General features: G+C 33.1%; 1 protein-coding gene and 1 long non-coding RNA gene across 3 annotated transcripts in view; one reads left to right on the forward strand and one right to left on the reverse strand.

Moving 5' to 3' along the window:
* Nucleotides 1-13,429, reverse strand: part of LOC135850126 (mucin-12-like) — a 59,932-nt gene that overhangs the window by 39,952 nt on the left and 6,551 nt on the right. The gene's annotated exons all lie outside the window — the stretch shown is intronic.
* LOC135850138 (uncharacterized) overlaps nucleotides 1-13,429 on the forward strand; it is a 116,090-nt gene that overhangs the window by 16,589 nt on the left and 86,072 nt on the right. The gene's annotated exons all lie outside the window — the stretch shown is intronic.

Raw genomic sequence — 13,429 nt, forward strand, 5'->3', positions numbered from 1 at the left:
ATCGAACAAGTATTACGCGAGAGCGAAAAATGTCATCGCCTTGATAATGTTGTGCTGTATGGAAATCTGTAGGTATACGATTACGCTGCTGGTAAATCCAAAACTTCATCTTCCGTACTTACGTACGTATAATTTTTTTACCGTAAAGTCATCACCTCTCGATGCAGGAAGAGATGCCAAATCGAACTAGTTGAAATACTTGTGATATTCTGCTACAGGGTGGTGGAAAAGTTTTGATCGGTATTTATTGGTATTTTATTCTGACGAAGGAGTCTTTTTTTTTGCAAACCTTCCAGAGGCTTGCTGAGAGAGTATGTCATCCTCACTTCAGAACTTTTTGAGTTGCCCAAATTGATTTTTCGATTTTTAACGAATTTAATACTTAAAATAGTCGAATTAGCTTCGGGATAAAAATCTAAAAATTGGTTGGTATACTGAAAAATGCACTCCCATTGATTGTGATCAATCTCAAACCGATCTTTTGTCAAACGTAAAATAGAGAATTAAAATCAATAAAAAATTCACAAAAATTTATAAAATTTTCATAAAACTGGACAAAGATTGCACGAAAAAGTGTCAAAAATACGTTTACATGATGTAAAAGAACGAGAGATACAAAAAAATCAATATAAATTGCCAAAATTGAAATTTGAGCGAATTTTGGCAAATTTTTTTATAAAAAATGACGTTAGTAAGCTAGAAAAATCACGAAAATTAAACAAAAAAAAAATAATAATTAAAATCAATACTTCCTTAACTTTAATAAAAAATTTTTAAAAAATGTTACAAATAAAATTTTGTAAAAAGTTTGAAAAATTGAATTATATTGTTCAAATGATATAAAAACATGAGTAAAGCATCCAAAAGACTGCAAATCACGAAAAGCTGATGTAATTACAGTAAAACCTTTGTAAAAAGTGCATGAAAGAGCAATGATGTAAAACAGGCGATCTAACATGTAGTGAAAGTAGTGAAAAAGTAATGAATAATTTAGTCAGAAAGGTGGTTAAAAAAAGAAAAAATTCAAACGCTCAACAAAAATCTTTAAATCATTCAAAAAAAAGTTGATTTTTGATGAAGTTGGCAACTTGTTTTTTTTTATAATTTTGATTGAAAGGGTATTCCTGGTTAAGATAGGTGAAATGGCCCTAATCTCAGATTTGGAAAATCATGATGGATTATTGTTGGGTACCTCCAATAAAAATTTTCGAGCGGAATTTCCGCCCCCCAACCCACCCCCCTTGGTCAGTATAGCCAAAAAACGCGTTTTTTGGCTATACTGACCAAGGGGGGTGGGTTGGGGGGCGGAAATTCCGCTCGAAAATTTTTATTGGAGGTACCCAACAATAATCCATCATGATTTTCCAAATCTGAGATTAGGGCCATTTCACCTATCTTAACCGGGAATACCCTTTAAAAATACTTTGTAAATATGCAAATTTTCTTCCAATTTCAATTTTTTTAAAAATCCTGTGAAAAATTTGATTTTGTTATTTTGCAAGTGTGAGGAGGAGGGGTCGAGTGAAAAACTTTCTGAAGATTTGATTGAAGAAAAGTAGTGAAAAAAGTGGTGAAAAAGTAGTGATTTTTTTCAAAAAAAATTCCGTTGATAATTTACTATGTAAAAATACAAAAAAAAGTATCAACATCAACAAAAAGTTCCCAAAAATAATGAAATTACAATAAAACTTGGTGAAAATTCATGAAAGACTGTTGAAAACATGTAAAATTTCCAACCAAAAAAAAAAAGATGAAAAATTGCCAAAAACTGGAGAAATTTCTCCAAAAGTGGTCAAATGGTCAAAATGTAAAGAAAACTGCATAAAACATTTTTAAAATCTCAAACAACAAATTAAAAAACACTGTAAATTACAAAAAACAAATAAAATTTTAATAAAACTGTCCGAAAATTGCGTGTAAAAGGGTTCAAAAACACGTTGAATTGATAAAATTACAAAAAAAAGCATTAAAATTGACGAAAATTCTTCAAAGTTATGAAATTACAGTAAAAATAGGCAAAAATTGGGTATTGTTGAAATGATGTGAAAACGCTAGAAAAAAGTATTGAAATCAATAAAAATTAGCAAAAAAAGAAGACATTTTAGAAAAATGAAGAGAAAATTAAAAACATCATTAAAATAACTTGTAAACTTGAATACATACATGAATATTATAGCATTAAAAACACGGTGAATCGCCAAAATTAATGAAATTACAGTAAAACTCGATAAAAATTGCCTAAAAGAGTGTTAAAAACAGGTTCTGAAGCTTGGAAAATAATTGCAAGAAGAAGTGATAACAATAAGGAAAAGTGCATAAAAACATAAAAAAACCATGAAAGAAATTTCGACAAAATTATGCAAAGTGCGAAGAAATTTGCCGAAAAGAATTGTTAAAAAACTGTTGCAGAGACTTGAATACATGAATGAAGCATTAAAATCATCGAAAATTCCAAAAATACATCAAAGATGAAATTTTAGAATAATTAGACAAAAAAAATTTGAAAGAGTCATAGAAACCTACTTTAAAGTTTAAACACGAGCAAAAGCAATAAAAACGCTGTAAATCATCAAAAACGGCTCGTATCAGAGACATTTGACAAAAACTAGATAAAAAAAGTGTTGAGCCCATGTAAAGTGATATAAAAAAAACTTTAAAATCAACAAAAATGATCAAAAACTGAAGATGTTTTGGAAAAATTGGGGAAAATGTAGAAAAATTTGCGTAAAACATCAAAGAAGTGTTAGAATTTGGAAAGGTCTCAACTTGAAAAGAAAAAAGATTGGATACGATCAGATCCGAAAACTGACTCTATCTGAGTAGTCAGATTAAATCATTTCTATTCAGAGGAAAGTGACTACATCTCATTAGATCGATTCTTTAGATTGATTTAAAGCTGTGTGAGTGTGATTAAATCAAGTCAGATCGTTATCTGGCCATACAATGATTCGATTCTAACATTTCTTCCAGGGATTTTTTCACAGGCTCCATGTTGACTGACTCAACCTAGTCTAATCAAATCCAATAGATTTTGGTGGGGGGGGGGGGATTAATATTCTCAGATTTGATACCACTTTGCTCGAAAATTGAGTCTGCTGGCTAAACGACAGAACTTTCAGATTCGTTCGATACCTTTCGATAATTAAAGGACCTTATTACACTCCCTCTACCCCTCCAACACTGTGGCGAGTCCCTTGGTAGGCGCCAAGTTACTGTTTGATGTTTTGATTAGGAATTAGCATCACATGTACATACATCATTGGTAACAAATTGAGAATCACTGAACCGGTTTTGAAAATATTCGACTCGTGAAAACCACTCCAATTTGCACTCCTCGGTCACCAAACTTTTTGCCCTTTTTTGAACACCCTGTAGGCACGCGATACAGAAATTTTTACTATTCCAAGAAATCCAAAACCTTCCGAACAATTTAGATACCTACTCGTATATCTTGGCTAACTCTTCAATGTATAAAATTAACGCTCGTTGTGATTTTATTGTCACACTGTGTTTCTAAACCTATATAGCTGATGATTTCCAACAGGGTAGTTTATGTACATACAGAAGACCTGTCGAGCAATCGTGTCTTTTACGTAATCCGCGAGAACGACGACGTGAAATTTACCGATTAAAAATGCAAAATTGCTGAATTCCTATTAAATTGGTCGTCGAATTCTTCCTGTTTTTAAGAAATAAGGTGAATTACGAAGTGAAAAAAAAACGGTCTCCCGAAGGCTAATTCGACTAGAAAATTAACCAATTATGGCGCGTAGGTAAATTAACGAGAAGTTAAATAGCGCCGCGCGATAATCTCATAAAGATAGGATAATTACACCTGCGGATTTTTTTTCACCATACAGAAATGAATATGCATTACGCGGCGATGAAGAAGATTGTCATCGCACATCGGTGAAATTTCACCGTCTGCTGCCTTAGAGTGCTTATTCAATTCATTGACGGGATTCTTCGACGATATAACAACGGAGACTTCCTCTTTATTGTCGTCGTATTACTTTAATTATTCTATCAGGACACATCCTGAAATTTTCAGGTTTCAGTTGATCGATAACCTTGAAACAAACGCGAAACCATCAACCACCATCTCCGTCACTCTAACATGTAAATACAAAGAGATAAATTTTTGCAAGTGTATAGTGTGTAATTATGGCGCGTATATCAGTCATACCTGCGACGATTTAATTACTTATACTTATTATTTTCGTTTTCTTTTTTCTTTTTTTTTTACAACTTATCGAGTTAATTGCGCGGCTTGATTTCCTTTTTTTTTTTTTTTTTAAAGGAGTAAAGAATTGTACTTATGGAACTTGTAAACAAGTTTGCATTTATGCCTCGCGTATTAGTCGCGTTTCCGTCTGTGTTTTACATGGTTGTGAATATGAAGTCTATTATAAGGGTGAGTATTTTCATGGGAACGTGCAAAGAAAGTGACAAGTAATTAATACCGGAATAGTAGCTGGCTAGCTACATTAACGTTCTGTGTAGTCGTATTTGAAATGACGGGTGTCGTACTCGACTACTTGTAGAGCGTCACTTTTTTCCTCTATGGAAATTTTTCTATTAGGAAACTTCATTTTTTAGCTAAATGTTCCGTGAAGTCGTTGTAAGGGGTAAGAGCTTCTTTTCAATGGTGTGTGAATTCAATTACTTACGTTTATTGTAAATACGAATTACCTATTTGTTTTAAAATAGAATAGGCCTACGTTTTTCGAAAATATAGGTAATGGATGAGGGAGGGGTACTCGACTTTGTCAGTTTCTTATTTCGTGTCCTTTTTGGTGAGTTTCTATAGAAGTCGAAAAGATAAAGGGTTCAAATTTTCGGCAAAAAAGTTTAAAAGTTGTGAATTTCGCTCAAAAATATGAAATTTTTCAGTTGAAAAATGTTGAGAACAATTATTTTTCCAATTTTTGAAAATCTTGTTTTTCAAAAATTTTAATTTTGTGCTTAATGCTGTTTTTCTATTTTTTTACTATACTCTTTTTGAAAACTATTTCCATAAAAAATAGATTTTTTGAATTTTTTGGGAACTGAAGACATGGTTTAGATTTATGTACTAAAAATTGCTGCATTTCCGAAAGAATTGTCAAAATTTCAATAGATTGCAAGCAATTCTCCAAGTGCATGTTTTCAACTAAGATCATGATACTTTTTCAGGGGATGCCTCTTTTTTTCTTCTCATCAAGTATGGTCGACTATAAAAGCCAGAACTTGATCATAATTTTTCTAGATGACAGAATCCTCTTGTCCAAGTCGTCTTCCATATTAACTTAAACCAAAAATGAGGTGGAAGGAAGGGCGAGGGGTGTCACCTGATTTCTTTGAATTTTTTCACAAGTTCTCTTCTACGGTCTAGTGAAATGACTAACGTTAGTGCTGTCTTGATCATTGGTGGTGGTGGGGGGAGGGGGTTGACCTTGTAATTTCCATTCATTTGCAATTGAAAAAAGAAAATAGCTAAATTTGAAAGGCTCATATCTCAAGACTGATCGAATTTGGAGCAAATCACTTTGTGGGGCTTTACAGAAAATAGATTGGCGATTCAAAATTAGTATAATTACGATTTTAAAAACTTCAAACTGAATTTCCATTGTGAAAACTCAACTTTTCATAATTTACATTCGGGGAATGAGAACCAGCAATTTGAAGAAAATAAACTGAAGTGTTGCCAATTTGGCATATTTTATGCTTGATTTGGCACAAGAAAAACACTTTTAGCATCAAGAAAATAAAAAAAATTAGAGAACAAAAATTAATATGGATTTTCTATTTTTTTCCCGGGTAAAAAAAATAAAAAATTGGGCTTGAATCATTCTCTATTTTTTTACCCCCTCTAAAAAATTTTAGCAAACATTTTTGACGAAAAATAACTAGCTCATCTAATAGACCAGAGTGTGTAGAATTCAGCGATGTACTCACGAACTAATTTTGATGGAAATTAGCGCGTCCAATCCTTAAAATCAAAACACACCTTTTTAAAAATTTTTTTAAGAAAATCGACTAAAATTCACATCACATTTTTCAAAGTCTCTTGAACCATGAAAATTGAATGGAAAATGCAGCTTTTCAAGGGCATTGTGTTCCGAAAGAAGCACAAAACATGTTAATATTGTTTTCAAATTGATTCATGACTTTGGTTGCTTATTTTTCAGAAAATTCTGGGAGGGGGGTAAAAAAAACTTGACCATTACACCGAGCATTTGACTTTTTTTTGACGTAAAAATTTTCATTTTTGGAAGATATTTTGAAATTTTTAGCATAATTTTTCAAAAATTTAAAATGATTTTCTTACGAAACCCGAGCAAAAAGTTGCAAAAACAACTGGAAAACTAGCTTTGCAAAATTATCATGTGGCAAAAGGTCAATGTTTTCACAAATTTTATGTTAAATTTTTTTTCTTTTATTGATTTATTGAACTTGAAACTCAAAATTGTGCCAATTGTAGTCATATTTTCTTTTGGCAAAAGTTTTTTTCTAGTTTGGCATATTTACCATCTTATTTAAATTGTCCAAAAAATCACTGAAATCAAGTCATTTTTTATCAAATCACTGACATTCAAACAAAGACTAGCAAAGGTTATTGCTTCAAAATTGAAAATAAAAATGAATTCAGTACATTTTCCCCCTTGTTTTGACATAATTTCGATTTGGTACGTTTTTCAACTCAATCTAGCACAAAAAAATGTTGAGTTGGCAACACTGCTTGAAGGGAACAAAAGCCTCCAATTTTAGTCACTAGATATATATTTACCAAAGATCTTCATAAAACCTGATTTTTTCATCAAAAAATGGGAAGTGGTAGTTGAAAGAGGTCGCCATTTTCGAATAAGCAAATTTTGGTAGACCCGTAATTCTTGATCCTCTTCTGACCCCCCCGCCCCAGTGCTTTTAAACATGGTTCAAATATTTTTTTTTAAAAATTGAACATCACTTGTCAGTCGAAAGCCATTCGATTCAATAACTTTTACTCGTGAAAAGTATTCGGAATAATTTTTGAATTTGAATTAAGTGATTCTTGATTCGTTACAAAACTTTTTTTTACTTTTTTGTTCTTTTTTTTTTGCAAAACTTGAAAAAAATTACTCCCAAATATTCTGAGACCTGAATTTTCATGCAATAGTCGTCCAAATTATGTCAATTTTGGTTCTTCTCGAACAGTTCTCATTGATATGCATTTTTCCCTTTCTCATGTAGGTACCTATTTAATTTTGCTTCTAATCTAATCATTGATAGTGTATCGAAATCGTTCAAAATTGCGTATTTTCTATTTGAAATTTTCGAATCTTATTGAAGTATTCGATGACTTGGAATTTTAAGGGTCTGTTGGATTGATTCCTTATTGATTATTTTTCAAAAAGAGAGATTTCAGCGACTGAAATTTGTCTGGAAAGTAATATTTCGAGTGAAATAGTGTACGAATATATACCAATAATGCAGGCTTGAGAAGAAAAAAACCTCTTCCTCTCGAAGAAATATGATAGAATGAAATGATATGTGCCAAAGTGAAGGAAGGACGCAAAATTTTGAAAAATTTCCAAGTTTCTTTTTACAATTGCAGAGCAAGCTAGACATGACGTGTAACGTGTAATCGGCATCTGTCCCATCGAAACAAGATTCTTGTAAAATTATCACTTTTTATCATCAAAAATTTAGAAGAAAAAAACTGGACTCTTGGGGAGGATTATCACCCAAATCCCCCCCCCCCCCTAAACTGGCGCTGGTTTAGGTCAATAGCCTGATAAATCCGCATCCAAACCAATACGATGAATATACTTAAGTACCTATCGAAGGTAACAATAATTTCAGTTTTTACTAAGCCTATACACTGCTCTCCATTACGCGCAAATTTAATATGACATTTATGGTTTCAACTCGCGAATCATTCAACTCTCATTCTTCGAAATTATCTTCAAGGACGCGAAGGGTTGTTTATTAGCATTTGAATGAGTTTGCTGGAGAATATCTAATAATGTCAAAGACAAAAGACAGACGTACATATAAGTTGAAGAGCAGATTTCATTTTATTTGGTTGCGATGATGCCAGTAAACCTACTCGACCTTGAACCTTGATCTCGTTTTGTACGTTCAAGTTGTACTTTTTTATACGAGCAAATTTCTACGTATATTTTTAAATCGGCGGTAAGGTATTACTCGTTGTTTACGAGAAACTCCCTTAGGGTATGGAAAAACTTCACTTTTACACGTACGTAGGGATTTCCAGAGTCCAGACCGAGAGAAAAAAAAAATCTTCCTTCGAATGCTTCACTCGGAGGAGAGAAAAAAAAATCAAATTAACCCGTTAGATTTTTTAGATTACTTCCGTGCGTACAGATCAAGTTACATGTAACGGGTTCACGCGAGTAACCACACATCATCACACGCTCCTCGTGGACTCGTACATCGTACACTCGATGATTTCTATACGCAATCAGCTGTAGGTTAAATGAGCTATATAGGCTGAAGGGGGAAGAAAAATGCATTTACCTAGTACACCTAACCTAATGTACCTAGTACCTACTACGATGAAATGATGAAGGCGCATCATGACTCGTATATAGGTAGAGCTAGAGAATGAAAATCACCTCACATAATTTAAACAATATTGTGTAAGTGTGAGATGTGTGCATTTGCATGGCTCTTGAATATTATAACGAGCTGTACTATTGTACGTCTACGTACCTCCCACCCTGGCCTCACCATCGGAATCTCAAGTTCATTGTAAGTGGAAAGGTCGGCATCTTGACTTTGTTTTTTCCCTGCAGGGTGAATTTACCGCTGTCACGTAATCTGTGGTAACAGGTATCATAACAGATATGATTTGTGGTCAGATGCGCGCATCCGAGCACGCTGACAAACCAACAAATGAACATTTTAACTATGTACAAGTACCACGGTCCACGACGTACACTGTGCGTTGAGAAAATAAAAATAAATAAAACAATATTATTACGTGTAGTAAAACTGTTTTCGATGTTTTTATTACCAAATCATCGAGAGCGAGTATATGATTTGTGAGTAGTCAGTGTGACCGTGTGCTCTCGGTCTGTGAGATACCCTGCCCTTGACATAGGCTGCTGGCTGATTCATGTTCACCGGCGACGCAGGACAGGACGCAGCAGCCGGCAGCCGTTGCCGATGCCGGCGGTCCCTTTTCGATAAATAATGTTATCTGTGGTAAGAAGACGTTCGTTGGGTTGACATTCGACGACGACGACGTTAACGTATCGATTTTTTTCCTACCATTTGTATCAACGACTCCACGAGTCGTTGGCTGCACTCAATTGCATAACGTAGAGTGTACAGGGTGTCCTGTGAAAATTATTGCTCGACGTGTTTATAATTTTTTGAAAGTTTTATCGAATACCTAGAGTTGTAAATGTTGAAAGTTTTAAATCAGCTATAAAAATGATGTCAAATCTGAATACCTTATCACAAATACACCATTTAATAGATTGAGTTGCATTTCATGTAACTTATAAGGTATCTTATTTTTTTTGTTGAAAAAATCAACATCATAAAATTTAAGTTTTTGTTATTGGAATATTTTCAAAAACCCGCCCCGCCCCCTCTCAGTAACAAATTCTGGCACATCCATTTCTGAAAATCCAAACTTGATTTATGAAAGTTTAAAAGCTTGAATTTGGTTTGCTCTCCATTTTTAATTTTTCTAAAACTGAAGAATGATGAAGCCTTTCTGGAATGTCCAAAGTCAGACAGACGAATTCCTCGTCTTTCAAAAAATTATTCATGGAGAAAAATATTCAGTACATCTTGGGCTATTTGTGGACTCAGGCGTCTGTTCTGGGTTTTGGAAGTTAATTGGATCAATGAGTCTTGATTTTGCATCGTTAGAAGACATTTATAAGTAATTTTTGTGACGTATTCTTTGATGGTTTCTATCTCAAGCTCATGGCGAATTTGTGAGTTTTGTAGGAATAGGAACTAAGGACTTTTAAGGATAATACAGTAAAAGCTCATTATAACACTTTCGGTTATAACGCTGACTCGCTGAGCTCCTCTGATCCCTAGACAACCCCATTTAAACCAATGTAAAATTAATGGCAATAAATAATGCTCATGAGCAATAATAAATCGCGCTTTAACGCTCTAAAATTCAGGAAGAATCGTATTTTGTAAAATAATTTTGACAACACAAAACCAATTTTTTGCGTCAAAAAAGTTTACTTTCATGTAAAAAATTCTCACTTTCTGAAAATTTTGGCCACAACAACAGTTTTTTTTGCAATTTTTGCAGTTTTAATTTTTAAAAAAGTAAAAAAAATATGGCAAAATTTTGCTAAAAAAATCTGTTTTTCAACTTTCAACAGTTTCAGTTCATACAAACAAATAAAATTATTTTTGATTTTGGCCAAAAAAAGTAAGATTTTTTGATAAACTTATCAAACAGGTATTTTGAGAAGTTGAATTTAATTTTGCATACAAATTTATATTTTGGGGTAATTATATAATTTACAAAAAATTACCACAAAATTTCAACTTTATAGAGGGCTGAGCCTCCATCAAGTAAAATTATTACAGTTGCCAAAAATGTTGGCTGGAATCAGCTCTGCCACCAGCCACAGTGCTGTGTATACCATAACCGTCGCTGATCATTTTGCTGTCAGTGCAGGGCTCTACTTTAATAGAACCTTGATTACAATTCTTACAAAAAAGGCAGGTAAGTAAGTATCTATAAAGATTTTACAAAAGAGTAGAGTTCTAAATTTTTCATTATAATCTTGAGAAGAAAACTGAAAAGTAAAATTTTTCAAAATTTTGGTGAGCAACTGATTACTTTTTGGAAAATTTGGAACAAAAAAGCAAAGCTTTCTGAAAATTTTGACCACAGAAAACAATTTTGTAAAACTGACATATTTATTATAGCAGATCTTAAAATCAAAGTAGAATTTCAGATTTTTTTATTTCCAACTGGAACAGTTGTTCAAATTCAACATAAAAGTTCACGTTTCCACTTCTTTTATTACATTCTTTTTGCTTTAAAATGAGAATTTGTGGTATTATGCTCATTAGCGTTAAAATGAGATTTTTGCTTTTAACGCATTTTGGCTTATAACACTTTTTTTTCTGGTCCCTTGACGAGCGTTACAATCAGCTTTTACTGTATGTGAGGGTAAAGTCATCCAAAACCAACCACTTTTTGTAAAACCGCCACCAACGGAAGACTATTTCACTTCAAAACGTGGTAAATGGCTTAAAATGTTGGTTGAACCTTCCCCTAACTGATATCAAAATTTTGGCTTAAATGAATAATCCTTAATATGTTTTTTGAATTTTTTTCAGAAACAACTCAAAAATGATTTTTCAAAATTTGGTATCCTAATCCCGACCACCTCCACAAAATTAGGACACCCTAATTCTGACCACATTTGAAAGTGCAGCAACCAATAAAATACTATTTCACATGAAAACACAGTACGTAAATGGCTTAAAAGATAGATTGAACCTTCCCCCAACTCATATTAAAATTTTGTGGTTATAGAATTCTTTATGGCTTTTTGGAATTTTCTTCCGAGGCACCTCAAAAATGACTGTTTGAATTTGATACCCTAATTCTGACCACCCTGAATTTACATGATCTTATGGGTAGTCGGGATTGGGAGACCCATATTGTTTTACACTTTGGTAAAAATTTTCTATACATACCTGCGATTGATTACAAAAACGGCAATACCATAAAAATCTCACTTTAATCACAATCACAAATCATATTCAACACCACAAAATTAGTTATAACAAGTTGAAAATTTTTGGCGATAAAATATGGTGAAAAACAATTTTGTGATCATGGAATTTCTTCAAATTCAATTTATTTCGCGAGTTTTGGCTTTACAGTGGCTGGGAATGTCTCAAATTAATTGTCTGTGATTGAGGAACACATTTATATCACTTTTCAATAGGTAGCGCTAATAACAGATGAGATATACATGGTGGTCGGGATTAGCACTGGGCGGAATAGGGGTGTTTTACCCTTAGTATTTTGTTTTGGAATGTTTTTAATTTTTTGATGTTTGTATTTGAGGTAGAAACTAATCCAAACAATGCAAGAATAAGTATTTATTGAACGCAATAGTGTCAAGTAGAGTATTTTTCCAGTGTGAATGCTCAAACTTGATTTATGGTTGATGAGTGGATATATGTACTAGAAGATGAACTCCGTTGTAGGCTGAAGTCAACTTTGCATCAATATGCTTGGTGAAGTTCAATTATTTGGTATCCAAATAAGAGGATTCCTAAATATCTTACAGCACAGCATCTTCTTTCTATGTAAGGTGCACCGGGGCAAGTCAGAATGATTTTTCGCAATTTCAACTTTGACCAGCTGTTACTCCCCTTCTAATGAACCAATATGGATCAAATTTATTATGTAGATTCCCATAAGGGTTCTTAACCTATGGTTAAAATTTGAGCGCGATTGACACAGTAGCTTTCGCTCAGTGGAATAAAATATAAACTGTCCTGACTTACCCCAATTGGGGGAAGTCAGAATAGGCTAAACTTTGCGGAGACGTAGATCACAAACCGAGCGTCCTAGAAAAATTGCATAGAAACAAAATTGTAGAGAATTTAATTCTCTTTGAGATTACTCTCATCAGATTTTCACTAGGACGCACGGTTCGTCCGCTATATGCGAAAAACTAAGAAATAGAAAGTCTGTATTTTAGACCAAATTCAAAATAACTTCAAAACAACAACAAAATACAATTGAACCAAAGACATCTAAAATGAAACTGAATCTCGAAAATTTTTATGCTGTGATGAAGTAGGGGTAGTACCCTCAAGTCACCTTTAGTGGCACTTTGCCAGATATAAACCTCTAGGCGCTAGAGCAAGTTTTCTAACTTACCCCGAATTCCAACTTCCCCCGGTGCACCTTAATTAAGAGTTGTATTCTGTACAAATAGTCGAGTTTGCTGTGTTTGAATTTTCTTTAAGCTGAATATTTTAGCTTTACTTCTATCAGCATTTAGTTTCAGCTTCCATTTTTCATACCAATGACAACACTTCATTATTAATGATTGAAAATTGAATTCAAAATTGACCATTTTCAGCGACTTGTGCTTTTTTAAAGATGTGTATAATTTTACTCAGTGAAAATGATGGAAATTAGTCCTGAAACGATTATCAACTTTCCTAAACCAAATTGCTCTGTTATCGGTCATTTGGAAGCCTCTTGCACATTTTTTGATTTTTCAAGAATTTTGAAATTTTTTCAAAATGCGTGAAAACCAGTTCAGGCTGCTAAAAATCGAGTTGTTTCTTGTTTTCAACCTGTTTAAAGGGTTTTGTTTACATTTGAGCTGATTTCCAGGTGGTCACCTCGAGTGTATTTTTTGACCAGAATATTTTCAAGGAAAAAAACAATCAAAAAGTCAAGGATAATTAGTTTAAC

The sequence above is a fragment of the Planococcus citri genome, chromosome 1 (assembly GCF_950023065.1).
Source record: "Planococcus citri chromosome 1, ihPlaCitr1.1, whole genome shotgun sequence".
Taxonomy (NCBI): domain Eukaryota; kingdom Metazoa; phylum Arthropoda; class Insecta; order Hemiptera; family Pseudococcidae; genus Planococcus; species Planococcus citri.